Genomic DNA, 21,842 nt, shown 5'->3' on the forward strand with positions numbered 1-21,842 from the left:
GCTGGGTGGTGGCGCCGGGGCCGTCGCTGCCGGGGCTGCGGAGCGCAGGGCCGGGGAGGGGCTCCCGCCCGCCGGGTAGGGGCGTTAGGGGCACGTGCACCCCTTTGTCTGCAGAGAGAACCCCAACCGGGCGTTTCCGAGACCAGACACTGCGTGCGCAAAGCCCCGGCGGTGCAGAGTTCAGTTCCGCGCTGGGGTTGGCCGGGAGTGGCTCGGTTCCCTGCCTGCACGCACCCAGGATTCAGCTCTGCGAAACCTGACGCGCCGCAGCTGCACCCGTGTCCCTGCACACAGGGGACGAGAGCAAGCCCGCGCGTCCTGCGGACGACCCAAGCTTGTCTTGACTGGCGAGCATGCCCAGAGCTCGGCTGGAACCCAGAACACGCCTTCCAGGGCTAGGAACGCTGAGAGGGGCAGAGCCCAGTTGGTGGCTTCCAGAGATGAAGCAGAGGTTCCAGAGCCTTTATTCCCGGCTAACCTGCCTCACCTGGACTGCTCAGTGGCCCTGAACCTGCCCGAGAGGGCGTGGTGCTGGGAAGCGAGGCGTCCAGACCTGACAGAGGAGTTGCCTCTCCTCCTTTCCTAAAGGGAATTCCAAAGAAAGGAAGTAATACCCAGCCCAGGAAAGGAAGGAGCATTCAGTTGCAGGATAGTTGAGAGAAAATCCAGAGGGCCTGGCAGTGGTTATGGCAAGAGCTAGCACATGCTGGCTCCTTATCCTGTGCAGGCTCTGTGCTACGTGATGCCCGCGAAATACCTGCGGTTGTTTGTTTATTTATTCCAAACACCATAGAGCAACCCAAGAAGGAAACCGAGGCCCCACTATATTTTACCAACTGTTCAGTGGTAAAATTTAGCCAGTGGATCAGGGAATCCAAACCTGGCACTCTGACTCAGACCCTAGAGACAGAAGGCAGCGCGCTGATGAACTCCAGGCATTTCCAACAAGAGAAAGGTCTGCCGGATGTTTGGGTGCTAACACCCTCCGGCCTTCCAGCTGTACCGGTCCTGTCTCCAGCAACCAACAAATCTTTGAAAACCTGCATGCCCTCAATTTGCCATTGTCCAACACTAGTAATATAATACTCATCTCTTGGCTATGTACCCTGGGTCACCTTTTTATTAGGTGTTGTATACTTAACAGTAGAATCTTTAAAAATCACCCTGTAAAGAGGCTACGCTTATTCTCATTTTACACATGAGGAGACAGAAACAGAGATGTCCTGTTACTTCCCCAAGGTGATGGGGTCTGAATGAGGGGGGAGTAGTTTGTTTGACTCCTACGTGCATGTTGTTTTTACTAAATTATGTGTCTTCTTTAACTGCATTCTAGATAAAGCCATGAGATGAGGGTGTAGCAGTTACTTTTTATTTCACTCAACAAATACATATTGATTTCCTACTGACATTCACTCATTCAACAAATATTTATGTTTACTAAGCATTTACTTCCTCCAAGTCCCTGTCTTAGAGGTGACCGAAGATGACAAAGACACATGCCAGTACTCTGTACAGTTTGGCACGAAGATGATGATCATATGCTAATGATGCTGAGGGAGAGCTTCACTAGGAAGAGATCTTCTTCCCGTATTCACCTACCAAACTCCCACTCATCCTTCAGCTCTCTAGGGCCACTTCTTCAAGGAAGCCATCTGTGATCTCTCTGGTTGAGTCAAATCCCCCTTACTGTTTGTTTTCATAGCATCATGTAACTCTTCTTTTTAAAAGATGTTGTAGGTTCTAATTTGCCGGTTGTGCTGGGATTTCAATAGTGTTTGTCTCCTCAAAGCACACAGCCCTCTAGATTGGACAGGAATTTATCTGTTTTAATTTCCCATTAATCTCCTAGTGTCTGGTACTTGTTACTCTTTATCCATCTCCTTCTTTCACACACACACAATTCTTGGAATAGCAATAATGATTCTTAGGGTAGGAACTGTTCTTCTTTCCATTTAACAGACGAGTGAAATGAGGCAGACAAAGGTTAAGTAGCTTGCCCAAGGTCACACCTCTGGATAAGTGGCAGAGAAGGGCTCTGGCACAGGTCTGTGTGGCACTGAAATCCACTTGACTAGCCTACAGGCTCCACTGACTGCCCAGTATTATCCAGGAGCCAATGAGACTATAAGAAAGCAGCTCATGGGAAATAAAGCAGACAGATTGCTGGGGACGGCATGAAAGAAGATAGAGACACTTCAATATTGTAAAAACAGAAAAGGCATGCAATAGGATTTAGTAATCTGTGATTGAGCACCTATCATATGTCAGGCACCTTGCTCGGGCTTTTCTCATTTTAGCTTTACCAACAGTTATTCTGGCCAAGTGTTGTTATTCCCCATTTTACAGATAAGAAAACTGAGGCTCCCCAACAGAAACAAATCCACTGGACTGTAAATTCCATGGGGGGGGGGAAGTGATATGTCTATTTTTTATTTTACATTTTATTCAGTGGTACCTGGCTGACAGTAAACTCCCTCTCTCTTCCACACACATACATACTAGCAATTTGCCAAGTATCTCACAGCTAGGAAGTCACAGAGCTGGGATTTTAGCCTAGGTCCGACTTTAGAATTTCAGGGGAAATGAAGATTGAGATGGTCACTGTGGGATTCACAGCTTAACCATGCCTGAGGATTTATCTGGGTCTATAAAGAGGGAGAGTCATTGCTGTGCTTGTTCTCTCTTATCAATTCTTATAAGGAATCTGGGATTCAGAGACTGAAAGTTACTTGATCAAGGTCACAGCCAATGTCATAATGCAGAGCTAGATTTTGAACCCAGGCCTCCCTCACTGCAAAATTGTGGTACAGAATGACCTGAGTGGCAGAAAAGAATATCCAAGATTTTCAGAGGTTTCTGGCTGGGGGGAGCAAGGGGTCTTCACTCAGAGAGGAAGTGCTGCAGTGAACCAAGCAAATCTCATGGCACCACCCTTCCCACCTGTGACCATTCCTCTGGGTTCCACCTTTGTTCAGGTCCCTGTTCCCATGTCTTTTCAGGCCTTATCTTGAACCCAACGCCTCACGGCCTCCCTGCTAATTTTTAGCAGCAGCAACGCTTACGAACCACAGGAAAGTAAAAACTGCATTTTGTATACTTCTATTTGCAGACTACTGGGCATGCTCGATGACAAGGGGAGGCTTTGATTACAAATAGGAAGCTTTTGTTAACTACCTTCCATTTTGGAATATTACCACAAAATGGGATATAGGTGGGTAGCTCTTTGCAGAAATTCCCAGCCTGTAGGAATTCTTAGTAGTCTAGAAGAATGAGATGCTTAGATATGAAAAAAACAGCTCAATTGCATGCATTTTTCTCCCCTGTCTCTAGTATTCATCTCCCTGTTCTGTACTATCTGTAGATGCATACAAAAAAACATCCACAAATTGTATCCATCTGTTTACATACCTGGCACCTATGGACATATGAGCCAGCTATAACTATAGCCAGCCCCTGACTATGGATTTGTCTCCTCTATTTGTTTGGCTATCAACTTGCCCTACACTGAAATCTGATTAATAAAATGGGCTAGGGATGGCTAAGAGGTTGTTAAATATTTACCCCCTCTTTCCTTCACCCTAGGAATAAATTTTTCCCTAGAGAATGTTTCAGAAGGGAGAAAGCTCTCTAGAATTCTTGATAACCCATCCTACCTATACATTAGGTTGATTTTTCTCATGAGAGCATTAGAATCTTTAACTCGTGCTGAGAATAACCCATTAGGAAAGTCATGAAGGGCAACCTTCAAGGAACATTGTGCTGAAAATTTGGAATGTTGGTAGATGTTTCGCTACAGCCCCCAGGACATGAACTTTAAAGCTTTTTGAGGAGACCCCTAATAATTCAAATGGTAAATGCTTTCATAGAGGTTGCCACTGTTATTGCCCATAGCGACTGTCTGAGGGATGTAAAGTCATGATTCCCATTTTATAGATGAAGAAACTGAAGGTCTGAAAGAACCAACTACTTATGGCAAAATCGTACAAGCAGGGAGTAATAAAGCTCGGGTGCAAGTCCAGGTCTATCTGATGCCCAAACCTGTGTGGCGAACTCTACATTCTGCTGCCCTGAACTTCTGACATTCCTTTGCATGTGGAGCTGGATGTGGGAAGGGGTGAGGTGAGGGTGGTGGCTTATTTGTACTTGGTGTGCTCAACACTCCATGTATAGTAATATTGCCATCCTCCTAGAAAACTAGGTGCATTTAAGATAGCCTTTCTAAAGGAACATTATTTAGCTTATTTTACAAATTGGAAGACTGATGCATGTGGGGTTTATGTGAGGGACTAATCCAAATGAGTGTCATTGGAGCTAAGGATTCAGAGTCTCATTTGATAAAGAAGCCTTATTCTCTCTGTTTTGAAGTAGCCTTGCAACATAGTGGTCAGTCATTTCCCAGATCGTTCTCTCTCGATAGATATGTTCTTCGATTTCCTAGAACCCTTTACGGGGTATGTTCTGGGAGATTGTAGTTTCCTAAAGATGGGAAATTTAGAAGTAGAGACAAACTGAGCTTTTGAAAATCACTGTAGTTTGCCATGTTTGTTTCCAATATCTGTCAACATCCTTTTGGAGATTGAGTAGAAGCTATGATTTTATGCCTTTACAAGAAACCAGGAAAGACCCTTCAGAATGTGATCTCAACCCACTGAATTAATCTAGTGTCGAGTAATTCACACGTGGGCCGGCATGTGCATTTTTGCATAGGACCTTGTATAGAGAAGGATAAGGAATGACAGTCTTGGTTCTAACCTAAGGGTAGAGATTGTACCATGTATGGTAACCATTCATCTTTCCGGAAATCAGTCAGATAAGAAGAGATGATGTCTGAGCAGCTCACAAACACATAATGGCATCTGAATTTCAATTCTGAAAACCCCTCATAGAGTTGCTCAGAGCCTATGTACCTTAGTTTTATGTAGTATTCTAATAGGTCTGAATTTACAAACCCATACAGAATTAGCAAATGGCAGGCCAATTGCTTTTATTAGAAAATAACCAAAGAATAAAAAAGGACATGAAATGTAAATTTTACATAAAATATTTGAAAGGCTTAATTTAATATACATATAAGTCTCCAAATACCGAACTCCAGCAGACCTTCTAAGTATCTCTGGGTAACAATCTGCAGACCAGCACATGTTATTAATGATTTCACGTCTGAATCTATTCTTGATTACTACCTGATGCCAGAAAAATAAAGCCTAGAGTTTTCAGGCTTTCCATGTTGTGGTTCAGAAGTGGTATGTGTTTTTCCTCTCCTGAACAAATGCACTTTGATGCATTTGATTAGTAGCAACTGCCTGGACAAAGGTCCTCAAGAGGGATCTGGAGGCCACATCCACAGGATCTCCATGATTCTGAGTGCCAAGATTGACCAATGATGGCTCTTGCTGATATGAACACAAGAGAGTACTGTATATGCCATGAATTTTCCAAATATAGCCAATCCTCATATCCTAGATTATGCTGTCTAACCTTCTCCCTGACCTTGGCTCTAGTCCAAAATCAGTGATTCCCATACAATTATATTTATCTTTCACCCATGGTTTCCCAACTTTTTTTCTCTCTGTCTGGGGCAGTACCTCCTCCTTCATCATTTCCACCAGCCAATTCCTCTGTCAGTAACCCAATCAGGTGCCAACTCCTCCCCAAATTCCTCCCTGAATACCCTAGTCAGAAATCCTCTCCCCTATCTCTATAGGAATCTCATTGCAGGTGTACTTCACGTCCTCTTTCTATTAAAGTTATTTATGTTCTTGCCTTCTTTTTCCTGCTGGACAACAAGCGCCTTGAATGCAATAACCCTGTCTAGATCATCTTCAAATCCATCACCATGATTTGCACAAAGACTTGCACTGAAAAAGTTTATGCTATAGGAATATATAAATAAATGAACGTCGGATGCTCAATATCTGTTGAATTAATGAACATAAGATTATTATTACTGCTCTCCTGCTATGTCACAAAAAGATTAAGTTACATTTTGTAGGCTAGAGAATAGGGCTAATGTTGGGGAGGTCCTAAGAGTAGCTAGGCTCTGAGGATATGGCAATAAAGTTGTAGCTTTTAGGGGGGCTCCCAGGTCAGGAAGAGAGACAGGAAAGTAGATGGATATAACAGGTGACACTGATACTCGACACTCAACAGGAATTGTAGTCTTGACTTTGCCCGCAGGTCAATAAAAAGCTGGTAAGCACAATAGATTAAAGAATCTTATATAATATTTTAATGCATTTAATGTCAAAGGGCATCATCGTAAAAGAACATTTTGTGTCTGCATGTGTATGTTCACGTACTCATGCTTGCTGGGATGCACAGAGTGAGAGAGGTGTGCAGAGATTCCACAAAATCTCCTAAAATGTTTCTAAATAAAGAAAGAAAAGAAAGAAAGAAACTGATGATTCTTTTAAGACTAAAGAGAAAACATCATTGAATAAATAATACCTTTTAAGAGGCTTAAAACATTGTAAGGAGCATTTTCGCTGATTGGTAGAAATTTTTTGATTAATTAATTAGTTAATGTTTTCAAAGCACTTTCAGGATGAAAAGCATTTGGTGAGGGCTACATAATTGTTATTTATTTTTCCAATGAACCTCAGTCTTCCACGTTACCAGGCTTGTTTTTCTCCCAGGTTGTTCACAAGCCCCCATGCCCTCACACAGATATGGTGAGGAATATCCTCAGAGAAAAGAGGGATGGGATGCCAGTGTGCAAGGAATAAGAAACAAAGACCCTGAAAACAAATTTTAGAATTTTATGTGAAATATGATCATACAAGACAAGAGCATCTTGATGAAAATTAGTGACATCTTCTACCAGAGAGATTCTATTTGCTTCCTAGCAAAGAACTCCAAGCAGCTTGCACCAGGTCTATATTGACAACTATTTGTTTCACCTTTTATTAGGGGCCTACTATATTCTAGATATTGTTAAATTACTTTGTACACGTTAACTCATTCTCTCCTCCAAACAACTGTTTGAGGAACTATTATTATAAGCATTTTATAAAGAGACCAAGGTCTAGAAAGGATAAGCTACCAGCCAGGGTGATTAAACAGCTTGTAAGTGGCACACCCAACACTTGGCCATGATGCTGGGAGCAAGGAAAGGGGGAAGAGAGCAAGAAAAGGAAAACGAGAGGAAGTAAGAGAGAGAAATTCCAGCTAAATCTTATGGTTGTATGTCTGATGACCTGGTAATAGATTAATACCTAGAAAGTAAATGAGCCAACACGTCCTATTGGTTAAACCAATTCACATAGCAAGGGTGATTTAGCTTCATTTCCAAAGTGAAGATCTATATTTAATACTCACAAGATCACCAGAGACCCAGGCCCCTAAAATCCTCATTACCATCAAATGGCATGGCACCATTGTGAGAATGAAGTCCTGGGTCATGAACCTCCCATTTCCCTTTGGCTAAAAGCAACTGTCATATTATTTCTTTAAAAGCTTCTTGATAGAATGAAATAGCAAAGGCTTCAGATGATACCGTTAGATCATCTCAGCCCCTGACTAGCTGTGTGACCTTGGTCCTTATTATTTAACATCTCTGAACCTCAATCATTACATTTATAAAATGGAGGCAAAAAAAAAAAATCTCTCTTAGATTCGCTGCGAGCATTATTTGTGACTATACAAGGAAAGCAACTAACAATGGTCAGAATATAGTAGGTGCTGCAGTAATAATAAGAATGATTGTAATAATAATAAAAATATTATCTTTCTCCTTTCTTTTCTCCTCTTCTTCCTCTCTCTCTCAAAGTAACATATCCATGGTACATACATGTTGAAAGCCATGCCAAAAAATTTTCAAGTAGCAGGTTCCAGATTGCCAAAAATGGTGGGAGGAGCAAGGTAATACCATTGAAACTCACTGTGTCTACTGCTGAAATTCAGCTGCGTCTCCTGCCATAATTAAAATGTCAATGAGATAAACAAAATGCGTAGTCTCTGAAATGAACAAGCTTATTCTGAGAACAGGTGTCTGGTACAGGGACTGGAACCCAGTATGCACAATTTATTGTCTTCTTTGCTGCAGGGATCTCATTAATGTTGGTATAAAAAAAAAAAAAAAAAGAACTCTTTGCAGCTGGGAGATACAAGGATGCCAAAGTCACAGTGACAAGGGAGAAATGAAGAGCCCATCTGACCCTCTCTGAGCACTGGCTCAGTAATTTCAGGCAAGTTATGGGACTTCCTTAAGCCTCAGTTTTTCCTCAAAGAAATGGTGACCAACCCTTAATCGGAGGTGCTCTGAGCAGCCAATGAACTAACCCATGGAGAGGACATGGATCACTTCCTAAGTACTGGTAGTGGTTTGGAGGTGGTTTCAGAGTCAGCCCTCTCCAGCAGAAAAGACGGTGCTTAAAATAAGCTGTTCGTGATGGGGTCGGGAGGAGGGACGAAGGAATAGAGGGATGGCAGCAATATCAAGAAAGATCTTTCTTGCAGTGTGCAATTCTGCTAAGGAGCAGCAAAAAGGTTCAGAAGCTGTTCTCATTCGTACGTGCTTTCAAGAGGCCTCAGGAACCTTCGCTGCTGCGGTCCCCTCACACGCTCCATGTTCTGAGAGGCACAGTGTACACTGCGCCAGCTCAAATAGGAGGTAGTGAACGGGTTGGAATTCAGCTTTCTATTTTTCTTTCTTTTCCTTCCCCGAAGCCTTTGAACGGTTCACAGCCATCAACAAACATGCTCTGAAAAGTAACAGGTTAAGGGCAGGTTAGTGCTTTGCCCAGAAACCTGTGAGGAGGGGACCTACAACAAGAGCGCAGTCCTCACTGCATTTTCCCTGACTGTATTTCTCTGGTAAGGAGACAACCTCCACTGCGAGCTTGCTTCCAAAGGCACTTGGAAGTTCCACGTGATTATGCTGCAGTGACTTAGAGGGGCAGAATGTCTTCCACAGTGCAATGATGTTTAAGAAATAAGGGAGCTAGAAGAGTATTTCTGAGATTAAAAGGCCCATGTCCTTTCCTGCCAGTCCAAATTCCACCCCCCACTCGAAACCAGGAACACTTCAAAGATATTCTAATAGGAAAGGTTGCCAACTAATTGTCAGAGAGGATTAGTATTATCAGTGAGCCTTTGGTCTTCTGGCAAGCCAAGTGGAGACAGGAGCCAGTTCCAAAAAGCAGTTTCTATGGAAAACAGAGAAGTAGCCTTTACCCCAGGGTACCCAGACTTAGGCAGCATTTAACACCCCATAGGAGCAGACCACCTATTCTTAGAACAGATCGGACATAGGGCGCACTGCCCTCACTTCCATTTTATGAAAAAGACCAAACAGTCAAGGTAAGGACAAGTAATAAACAAAGTAGCCATTAAAGGATTTAGATTAGGAAATGTAATTATCCCGTTCCTACCCCAACCTCATATCAAATGGGCTGCAAACCTTTATAGAGAGCTCTAACAGCCCAGGGCACAGCCATCGGTCATTGGAAAGAAACAAGAGAAGAGGGGAAGAAAGCCAATAACATATTCCAATTCACATTTCAGCTAGAGAGAAGGTAGTGAGGAAGAAATAGGAGAGTGGCTCTAACAAGAAATCTTGTGTCACCCCCTTCCCTGAATGTTAAGGCAAATGGTAAGACTGCAGAGCAAACTGATTTGCTAACCTAACAGGGGGGAGAAAAAAACCACAGAAGTAGGAGATTGCTGGAAAATTCTTGTGGAGAATATTTCCTCACAAGGACATCCTTAAGAGATGTGTTTCTTCCTGATAAGACAAACTGTATCTATGAATTTACTTCTTAAAAATATCTTTATCTTATAAATTTTATCATGCCATCTCTTTCTTAAAAACCTTCAGTTGCTCCCTATTATATGAAAAATGGGTTTAAACCAAACAGCAAAGGCATACCTTGCCCTTGACCATCTTTTTTTAATCTACTATCAAGTACTATCTTCCTCCACTTCTCAATCATGGACCCCAAAGTTTGGTCACAAAGACTATCTTTTTAAAAATAAACCATGGCATGTCTTGTTTCCTGCCCTTTCAGTATTCTCTTTCCTCTCTGTATTTGGGTGAACTACTTAGCTTTAAACCTTTGCATAAGAGAAAAACATCATTCTAAATTATTCCTGCACTCCACCAGGAAGAATTCAGCATGTCTTTTAGTGCTTCTGTACCACCTCTTAAACTTAACGATTCTATGTAATTCTATGAGATTACAATGTAATTTCTGATATCATACTAATTATCTTACAGCTATAATACCTCACTAGGATGTTGAGTTATTTCAGGGTTTATTTAGGCCCAGATTATATTTTTATTTATACTGGGAATGCCTGCGAACAATAAAGCAATCCATTAGTTAGTCTCTTTTCCACAAACGACAAAAAAGACTCAGGTATTCATGGTTTGAACATCCCTACACTTTACCTCGGTCAAGTGAACAGCGGCCAAGATCATGTGATCACGCCTAAAGCAAACACCACCATCTAGTGGCAGTGTATGCAAATTGCAGTATCAAGTTTTAAGACAGGTAACAAACATATTGGAAATTTCTACCTGCAAGCTTGAATTTAAAAATATGACTACACGAAGAGTTAACACCATATGATAACTTCAGTAATATACTCTTATATTTATTATTAACAGATAACTTCAAAGATACTTGCATTGCATTTGATTATTCAGTTTCTCCAGTTATTTTCATTTTAAAATCTATTTATATACTTTACAAGTATACAATTTATTTTACATTAATTATATCTTTATAAAATTGATTTTTAAAAACTCTATTCATAATACAGTACCTTTTCATGTCAAGTCTGCATTTGTTCCTTTAACAAACGAACCTACTACATGCAAAGCAACATATTAGATACTATATAATGAAAAGTTTTCTCTAAGATTAAAAGAGTATAATGTCATCGCATGTGCCCAGCATTTGGAAAACCAAAAATTTCTATAAATTTGCTCATTTATATGTAAAAAATGATTACTGCCCCTTTTAATGATGATCTTTAGGAATATAGTTGCTACTGATCCTAAAGAATCTCATAATCATCAAATAAAAAAATTACACTCAATATAGATTCAGGATTAAGTGTTTTCAGCTGGCATAATATCTAAAGATAATTTCACAAGAATCCTTAGTAACCCTTCTAAATCAGAATAGTTTATCAAACACAATAAGCACTGTTTCATGATCAAATAGAAAATTGATGGTACAACGGTCATCATACTGCTGCTGGACAAACATACATGTCTTTCTTGTACCATTAGAATTCTGTTCCTTTTCCTCTATAGTCTTCTACTATGGGGGCGGGGAGTATATTATGAAAGAAATAACAAAGATGCCCTACACACACTGGTTGCCACTCAGAGTAAGATGTAGTCTATATCTCTATTCAAATACATAATGTAGCTCCAAAGTCAGGCTGCTGAAGGAGATAAGAATTCCTCAAAGTAAAACAATGTGTTTTGAAGATAAGAACTTGCCTACTGAATTGCACCCTGGTCTGAGTTTCACTCTGTATTTGTGAATTGAGAATTCATATGGAGGCCTCTCTGAGTACCTCCACATTTCTCCCTCTTCCTAACTTGTCTGGCAAATCATCACCCGATTATTATCCTAAACCACCCCTGCATACATCACATTTTTTTGGAAGTTTTTCAACTTCTGACCATCTCCAGAACAAGTTTTAACTGCTTATTGTGACAATCAAGACACCTGGTAATTTGGCCTCTACTTTGTTACACCTTCCCAACAAATGTGCTAAGCTCTCTATTTCATCCATTGACCATTGGTACTATTTACTAATCACCAAATATGCTCTATGGTCCCCCTCTCCCTTTTTTCTGTGCCAGTGCTTCTCAAACTGTAATGTACATACAAATCACTTGGGGATGCATATTCTGATTCATGGAGTCTAGGAAAGCTTAAGATTCCTTATTTCTAGCAAACTTCAAGGTGGTGCCAATGCTGCTGGTCCCAGGACCACATTTTGCACAACAAGGATGTACTCCATATCAAACACATTCAAAAACAAACAAATAAACATATTCATCTACTCCCATTTATACCCCTGACATTTCTGACTTTTAAAATAGTTACTTATTCTTAACGAATCAACTCTGAACCCCTCCCCTTCCTAACATTTGTCCTAGCCTCTCTGGCCCAGGATTTTCAAATTAGAATAGCCAGGGAACTTTTAAAAATTCAGCTGCCATGTCAATTAAGTGAGGACCTCTGGGGTTGGGGCCAAGGCAACAGGATTTTTTTTTTTTTCTTCAAAACCTCAGGTGATTACAACCTACAGCCAAAGGTGAACACCACTGCTTTTTTGTAGAAGGGACTTTTTTTTTCTTTCCATACCTATAACTCTTTGTACTTGCTTCTGTATTTGAATTAACCGTGAACTATTCCGTATAAATGTCCTATTTCCCTTACTAACATGCAAACTTCTTGAGGACAGAATGTTTGCCATCCTTTGGCAGCCTGAATATCTTACCTCCTAAGCAAGGGCTGTTGAAACAGTCCTTGAGCTCAATTTCCAGATCTATTACATACCATCTTGGGCTTATTTTTTAAGCTCTCTCTGTCTCACTTGTCTTCTCCATAATAATAAGAGCAGCTGTATTGTCAGGTATTTTTAATAAGTGAGATAAAACATATGAAGCACGGACTGAGTGCTGGCTCACAGTATCTACTCAACAAAAGCTAGCCATGATTATTAATTAGCCTTCTTTGCCTCACATTGTATAACATAGCAGTAAGCAGTCAATAATCATTTGCTGGTTGAATAAGTCAATAAATGATGGAGAATAAATCATATGTAATTGCTCTAAAATAAACCCACAGCACCAGCCTTCTACTAAAAAGTTCAAGTTAATGAATGTTAACTTTTTATTGCTTGTAAGTATCTATGCTGCTGAATTCAGATCTAAGAAAAGAAAAGATGGTCTCTACACAATAGAAGAGACTGGACAAAAGGACCAAAAAAAAAAAAAAAAACCCTCACCTTTTTTGAAACATTGTCAGTGGCATGTGCCCACTAAAATTCACTAGACTTATTAACATAAATTAAAAGGTTCAATTGAAAATATTCTTCGGAGAATAGTTTTAAAACCCAATCCAAACCTCACCAAGCACCAAATTTCAAAATCTTTAACATGTGCGAAGTATCTGTCCTGTTGTAATGATCTGTGTTTCACTCTCAGTTGGAAGAACAGTGACTTGGCCACTAGAAGTGTAAACATCTCAGCTTTATAGTCATTCTTATGCCAACAGAGCATTTCATCATCATTGAGCAGTAAAGAAGGTAGGTGACTGAAGACGCAAGACATAATACATAATGTGATGGAACAAGTAAAGTCTGTCTATTACCAGTGTGAATAGAGCCCTTTTGTTGGAATTCATCCTGGTGGAATGAATAGCCTCTGTTATGTTTATTGATTACACCCTAACTATTGAGGTAGAGGTGGCTGGAGCTGCCCAGAAACATAGTCAGATGCCATTGTGCGCCTTTCATTTTGGCAAGGCCAGATAATCAGTCAGAAATTCACTCCTAAACTCTAAACACAATGTTCAATATTCTCACATCCCACAAGAAGAAAACCAAGCAGAAAAAAAAATGTCTTAAGTAGCTCCTATCTGAGCCATTTTCATTATCTCTGTGGCTGCCACCCTAGTCCACCCCATACCAGTGGCCTCTGTCCCAAGAGCCACTACCTGGCCACCTGTCTCCACTTTCTTCCTACACAGTCAGTATAATTTTAAAAACGCTTTCTGATCCTGGCACTGTCCCACCCTCCAACATCAAACCCTCTAATGACTGGCAATTGTACTCGGAATAAATTCCAGATTCCTAGGTGGTCATGCTAGACCCAGAATGATCTAGCCTTGCCCATTTGTCCTCCCTCCTTTCATTCCATGGGAGTCACCATAGGGCAGCTGCACAGACTCTCTTCTGCTCCTGCAGACGTCAAACTTACTCTCTTTCTCTGCTCACCTTTTGCTTTTGCACATGCCTGAAGCTCTCTTCCCTTGGATTTTGCAGACCTTTTCCCTCATTTAGTCCTCACTCGCCATCCATTATCCCCTTTGATTTTCTTCATAGCAGTTATCACCATCTGCAAGCACTTTATTAATTTGTTTACTTGTTTAGCATCTGTTCTCACAGAAGCTTATTCACCACTAAAGACCCTTGGCCTCAAGTGGCACTTGACACATTGTAGGGGTTCAATCCATAGTTGTGCTTAAAGAAATGAACCTAGCAACCTTTTTACCTTCATACAAATTATTTTTCACATAACATCCAGTAATATTGGTGTTTTACCCCAAGTCACTGACCTCTCCCCTTCAGTGAAAAAAAACTTCTTTCATTCATAAGTGGGAATGATTTTTTTTTCACCTTTGGTAACACTATAAATTATTATTCATGGTATCTTATGGGTATTGAAAAACTGACTTGTTATTGACAAAACTGAAGAAAACACAGAGGCTTTATGTCTAGATATCCTTCATTATTACATGTTTGGTGAATCTATCTGGAATCATAGAATATGTGTGGTCTTTTGTGACTGGCTTTTTTTTTTTTTTTTCACTTACCATAATATTTTCCAGGTTCATCTCTGTATTAGCATGGAATCAATATTTCATGTTTTATTGCTGAATAATATTCCACTGAATGGATATACCATTTATTTATACATTTACTTATATATCCATCAGTTGATGGATATTTGGTTTGTCTATACATTTGGCTATTATAAATAATGCTGTGATGAACATGAATCCACCAGTTTTGTATATTTACATACAAGTTTGGTGTAGATGTATGTTTTCATTTATCTTAACTATAGGATAACTTGGGTCATATGATAACTCCATGTTTAGCTTTTTGAGGTACTGGCAAACTGTTTTCTAAAGTGAGTACCCCAAATTACATTCCCACCAGCAATATATTGGATTTCTAATTTCTTAACATCCTCATCAACATTTGTTACTATTTGTCTTTTTAAATATATCCATGATAGAAGGTATGAAGTGGTAATTTATCATGGTTTTGATTTGCATTTCCCAAGGGACTACTGATATTGAGTATCTTTAATATATTTACTGGCCATTTGTCCATGTTCTTTAAAGAAATGTCTGTTGTGATCCTTTGCCCATTCTTTAATGGAACTGTTTTTACTTATATTGAATTTTAAAAGTTTTTTATACATTCTGGATCCAAGTCACTAGATGTTTGATTTGCAAATATGTCTCCTACTCTATAGAGTTTGTTTTTTTTTTTAACTTCCTCAATTGTCTTCTGATGCACAAAAGTTTGAAATTTTGATGATGTCTAATTTATCTGCTTCCTATTTGTCAAACCTAAAAAAAATTGCCTAACCCAAGGTCACTAAGATTTAGTTTTAAGTTTTCTCCTAGAATTTTTACAGATTACTTTTTTTTTTTAAGATTCTATTTATTTATTCATGAGAGACACAGAGAGAGAGGCAGAGACATGGGCCCAGGGAAAAGCAGGCTCCATGCAGGAAGCCTGATGTGGGACTTGATCCCAGAACTCCGGGATCACTCCCTGAGCTGAAGGCAGATGCTCAACCAATGAGCCACCCAGGCATCCCGATTGCTCTTACTTTTAAGTTTATGATTCGGGATCCCTGGGTGGCACAGCGGTTTAGCGCCTGCCTTTGGCCCAGGGCGTGATCCTGGAGACCCGGGATCGAATCTCATGTCGGGCTCCCGGTGCATGGAGACTGCTTCTCCCTCTGCCTGTGTCTCTGCCTCTCTCTCTCTCTGTGACTATCATAAATAAAAAATAAAAAAAAATAAGTTTATGATTCATTCTGAGTTAATTTTTGTGTGTGTTATGTGATCCTTTTGCATGTGACTATCCAGTTGTCTCAGCACTATCTCTTAAAAAGACCATTCTTCCCCCATATAATTGGCCTGCTATCCTAGTAAAAAATCAAATAACTATAAATGTAAGGGTTATTTCTGGAACCTCAATTCTATCCCATTGACCTATATGTCTGTCTTCTTGCCAGTGCCACATTGTTTTGAATATTAAAGTTTTGAAATCAGAAAGTATGAGTTCTTCACTTCTGTTCTTTTTTGAAAATGTTTTGTATATTCTAGGTCCCTTGCAGCTCTACATGAATTTTTGGATCAGTTTGTCAATTTCTGCAAAAAAAAAAAAAAAAAGCTAGCTGCGATTTTGACAGGATTTGTATCAAATCTATGATCAATTTGAGAAATATTGCCATCTTAACAATCTTAGATTTCTAATCAAGGATCATTAAATATCTCTGTTTATTTAGAGCTTTAATTTCTCTCAAGTTTTGTAGTTTTTAGTGTACACATTTTACACTTCATTCGATACATTTATTTTTAATTATTTTATTTTTTTGATGCTCTTATAAGTGGAACTGTTTTCTTAATTTCATTTTCATAGATATATTCAAAATGTAATGCATTAAGCATAAATGATTTAGGCAATTGTCTTGCAGGGGAATATGGCACATGGCTGATTTTATGCAAATTTGTATAATGCCAAGGATAGTTTTCATTTTTAAATTCTACCACTGTACTCCTGTTGTAGTACAAGAAAATTAGGCAACAACTGAAGAAGTTAAATTAGGAATATTTCTCTCTTAGGCAGTAAAATACCAAATGTTTAAAGATGATGCTAAAAATGATCAGGGTTAAACTCTCTTCTTCCTTTTCTTAGGGGCATCTATCTCTCGAAACATGGTCTTATGTTAGGTCCTGACATGCCCAATTTTCCCAATTTTCCTAATAGGATTTCAGCATTAGAAAAGGAAAGACATATTTAAAATGGGACCAAATCCTATAAAAATGTAAAAATAAATTTAACCTTGGAGTATAAATCAAGACAGGTCTATGGACAGGATATTTTGAAGCATAACACATTCTTATTCATACTATATTCAGTGATACTATTCATTATGATAGTTATGTTTATAATCTTATTGTCCAGAGATATATTTTATATTTTTATTGACTGAAGTATTATACCCTTATAGCTTTAAAAGATTAGAACTGACTCTAGATTTTTATTTTTCATCTTAATTGTTTAATTTAACTTTAACACTTGTGGGGGTGGGGTGGGGTGGAGTGGATTCATTTATTTTTGGTTGATGGTAGCCTTGATACTTTCTTAACATTCAAATGAAAATATATCTGAAAATGAGGATTCTAGCAGTAGTCTGTCCTCTCTGGTCACTGCTTCATGCCTTTTTTCCCTTACCTTATGAAAAGAGAGCCAGGTGTGTTGGGGATATACAGCTGTGTTATTTCTTGAAACAGCTGGTGCCAACTTGTCAAAAGAAAAGCTTTCCTTTCCAAATATGGACAAACCCTGTGTAGGTAGATATAATGTAAGCTATATCCCCACCATTACTGATTCTACTCATTGACAGCTGAGGTGTTTAATATAGCCATCCTCTTTTTAATGCCATTTGAAACTCTTTGAGGATTAGTAAGGTTGTTTGTCTCAAAGGTATTCCTCAGAGAGCAAAGGCCAACCAGCCCTGTAGTCGTGAGGGCTCTGACAAAAACCTAAGTGAGGAAAATGGAGCAGAGAAACCAGCAGATATGTTCTAACCTGCCACAAATAATGATTTTTAAAAAGCCCCAGAAGAATGTGCTTTGCTACTTTACATAATGCTATAATGCATTAACTCATGTAATATGACTAGTGAAAGTTTATTTATTCATTTATTTCTGCCTCAGGCAAATACTGGATAAATGCTCACAATAGCAGGTTAGCAGGTGTTTCAGCTACAGCCATTAGTACCTCCTTGATGTACAGTAACTGTTTGACTGCTTGCTTAGTTCTAGCCCAAGTGGAAATTGTCAAAGCCTTTAGTGATTTGCAGGAAAGAAAACAAGACTTTTATACTGTAGAATTTAGATCAATAGAGGACTTGGATACATTCATGCTCCCATAATTAACTTACAGTTGGTTATGCCATATACATAGTATATGTAATCTATACATCAAGCACTTTTTAATCATTTCACTACCCACTCATTTTCTCATTTGTTTGTTTATTTATTTGTTTATTTGTAGAAATAATCTGAGATGATATTCAACTGCCTCACTAACTGCACCCAGTGCTAATAAATTTTAGATACTTCTACAGAAGCTCATTTTTATTATTTGGTGTAATATACCTTCAGGCTACTGAGCGCATCTATAGGTTTCCTTCTCTCCATGATATGTCATCCGGTGTGCTTAGCAGCTCACTGAACTGAACTGATGTAAATGAGGCTTGAAATGTTAAACACAACTTGTAATATCAAAGGTTTTCATATCAAATAATTTTGTTCCTAGAGAATCCTAGGGAGATTAAGGATGCACATGGCATCTAAAATGTCCACCAGTTACATGAAATATCCCAGCAGTAGATGGATAATTACCAGCTCATGCTAGGAATACAAAGAAAACACAGCCAGTTCATCCTGCCCATGTAAACAGACTGGGGAGTTTTTCTGGGAATTAGGTCCATATAAAACTTATTGAATCCAGAACCAAAAATAACTGCAGACATCTGTCTGTTAGAAGCTTTTATGATCGAGCCTTGAGGTAGTATTTTCCTTACAACTATAGTAGCAACAATTTTCTAAGCCCAGCTGAGAAGCAAAATGTGTAAGGCTGAGCTTTCAAACTAGTCTCTGTCAACTTATCTCAAAACCTTGTGAAATAAGTTTTTCATAACCTGTAATGCTAAACTGATTTTCAGGGCATGTTTATACCGCTGTTTTGCACTCAGTGTGGAAGAATTCCTGACTCGAAGTTATTGGGGGGTAGGTAGTGAGGCCATATGTCAGCCAAACAGACTTGAAAAGAAGGTTTCCTAAACCAACACATGGGGGTTTTCCTAGTTGGTTGGGAATCAAACTGAAATAATTCACCTGAAAGTCACGGCCATTGGAGGCACTGTAGAGAAACAGGTCCTGTTAAGATACGGAATGAGGATGGCTAGTCATCAGCAAAGCATAGAACAGTGGCTCTGAACTGGGGGCATTTTTGCTCCCCAGAAAGGACTTGGCAATATCTGGAGATATTTTTGGTTTTCATAACTAGGGGGTGTCGGGAGTGGGCCGCTGGCATCTGGCAGACTGAGGCCAACATTGCTGCTAAATATCCTTCAATACACAGGACAGCTTGGACAACAAGTTTTCCAGCTCTAAGTGTCAATACTGCCGAGTCTGAGAAATAGAATAGAAGATAGAATATTGAGGCAAATACCTCAATGACTCAGAATAAGTGGAGATTTGGGACTGGATTGTCCAAATAATTATCTTAATTTCTCCACTTGGCTGTGTCAATGGAGGACTGGTCTGTGACCAAAAAACAAAGATGCCTTTGCTTGAGTTAATCAGTATAAACATCCAAAGGCTACATAGGTTCCTTCAGAGTGCAGGCCAAGATCAGCCAATCAACTGTATCTGGTTTTAATCCATCACGAGAGGCAATCATTCCCACGGGAAGAGACACAGTGAGGTGACATTTCTGAGGACTAAAGTTACACCAAGGGCCATGATAATTCATTGGTGTTATAACCTCATTCTGGCAAGTACCATTATTTAGGAAAGGTGTATAAAGTGTTGTGAAGACAGAAAATGCTATATAAATGCTAAGTATCATCATTATTGTTACCATCTTTCCGAGGAACTGGTTCTGTGAGTGATGTTACAGTACAAAAACACACACAGGCATCACTCCATACCCATGTGTAGTTTTGCAGAGAGGTTACCATAATGAGTAATTCACATTGTGTCATCTCCTTTGCACTCCGAGTTAAAACAAATTAAATAAAGCTCAATTAGAGAGTGTTTTATGCACTACAAAAATGCAGCTGATTTATATTCTGAGTAAATACAGGTTACTGGAGAAAGAATACTGAAAAAGGCTCCAGAATTATAAAATCAAGAGTGAATTTCTATAACATTAAACACATGGATGTAACAGATAAAATCCCTCTATATATTTTAATTTTTTCAATAGTCTCTTTTTTGGTATTACATTTAAGTCATGATGAATTTTAACATTCCTCCATTTTAGTGAATGTTTGTCATCCTAATATTTTTATGTTACTAGAATTTCTTTTTAATTTTAATTGTGCTAAGAAGAGTCTCTTAACATACTGTGGGGGAAAAAATAAAAGAACAACTAATAACCCAATAAAATCCTTTTTTGAAAGCCTCATAAAATGCTAATTGTAAAGTGATTGCTTAATGTGTAACTGCTGATGTATTTGCAAATTGTTTTTAGGTTTAATTTTGCCATGGTACTTCCTTTCTAAAATGGCTAGCTTGTCTTAGGATTTTGATTCAAGTTTAAACTGTCAAACTGCCAATGGATAGCATAGTAACATTTTGACTCTTGTGCCCAAGGCAGTGTGGAAGATACCTATACAATATGGTACCTGTAATGATTTGATTGTGAGAACCCAGGCAGACATGGTTTATGCTTGCTTGTGTACACTGATTGTATTTTTCTATTAGCTTCTTCCATTTTTATGGAGATACAGAGAAACACCAGGTTGGTCAATTTAATAAATTCCTGCCACTTTTTGCCCACATCAAGTCAAACTCTTTGACCTACCCTCTCATGATTACTTCAGGTATCTTTTCCAGTGCCAGAGACAGGGAGATTTAAGTCAGGGATTTATAGCAGAAGCAAATTAATTTCCAAAAAGAAAGAAAATGTCTTCTTTGTAGATGCTAACAACATCGCATAGTTATACTCTTGTATTTCTATACATGCTAATTTTTCTACTCAGAGCCAAAGTAAGATATGTCCTGGTGCTCAGCATCTGCCTTTTCCTACTTTCCATGTTAGGTCACCCAACAGGCAGACGGAATATTACTTAGGATACTGGCATCATTGCAGAGTATGCCATCTGAGAAAAAAAATGAGGGGAGAAGAGGAGAGAGAAGGCTTATATATTTTTGCAATCAAAAAAACTGGAAAGCTATTTTAATTTCCACCTACATGTAAGTTCTGGGTTTAGGTTTTGTTTTCTTTTATTTTGAATTATGTATAGCTGTTGGCAACATAGTCATTCCCTGATTAGAACCACTAAGGTCTGAATCTGTTCCTGCTTCCATCTTCTAACACTCAAACATGACCAAGGAAAAAGTAGAGTCTTTTGGGACTGGCTTATTTCACCTAGCATGATGTTTTTTTCAAAGTTCAGCTATGTTGATTAGTACTCCGTTCCTTTTTATGGCTTAATTACATTTCATTGTATGGATATGCCATTTTTGATTGCTCATTAGTCAGCTGATGGGCATTTGAATTGTTTCCACTTTCTAGCTACTATTATTTTAAACATTCATGTAGAGTTTTTGTTTGGACATATACCTAGAATTGGATGTTTTATAAAGTATTAATTTATGAATTATTCCAAACTTTCACATTTCCTAAAACACCTTTACTCAACTCTTTGCAAGCATCTTCAACAACAATAAAATTACCTTTTGACTTAACAGTTTTCCAGAGCCCTTTGCTTTTACTTTATTCTAATTTCTTGAAACTAAAGAGATTTTATACTCCATATATAATGATCTCACCAGAAATTTTATTCTAGTCCACAAGCCTCTTTCATGTAACATTTGAACACTTTGTTTTCTTTGCTTGTTTTCCCATTCATATGGAAAGGTCATAGATATGATCTCCAAGATGTAACCACTTAATCTACTGCTGTTGAAAGGTACATTCAAAGATTTATTTACAATAGAATGTAACACTTACAGATGTGAAGTTAAACCACAATAATACTTACTAATTTTGTCTTAAATTTATTTTTTTCCTGGTTTCATCATTGATTTCTGTAAATATGA

At 38.8% G+C, this 21,842-nt stretch overlaps 1 protein-coding gene across 2 annotated transcripts in view; it reads right to left on the reverse strand.

Annotated features, from left to right (window-relative positions):
• Positions 1–21,842, reverse strand: part of TENM2 (teneurin transmembrane protein 2) — a 1,508,878-nt gene that overhangs the window by 1,221,410 nt on the left and 265,626 nt on the right. Inside the window, exon 1 of one of the 2 annotated variants that reach the window (XM_077895599.1) lies at positions 235–331. The exons of the other annotated variant lie outside the window; for it this stretch is intronic. The gene's annotated coding sequence lies outside the window, so the exon portion shown is untranslated. Of the gene's footprint in view, positions 1–234; positions 332–21,842 lie in introns of those variants that run through there. 2 annotated transcript variants of the gene reach the window in all.

Source organism: Canis aureus, chromosome 4, assembly GCF_053574225.1.
Source record: "Canis aureus isolate CA01 chromosome 4, VMU_Caureus_v.1.0, whole genome shotgun sequence".
Classification (NCBI taxonomy): domain Eukaryota; kingdom Metazoa; phylum Chordata; class Mammalia; order Carnivora; family Canidae; genus Canis; species Canis aureus.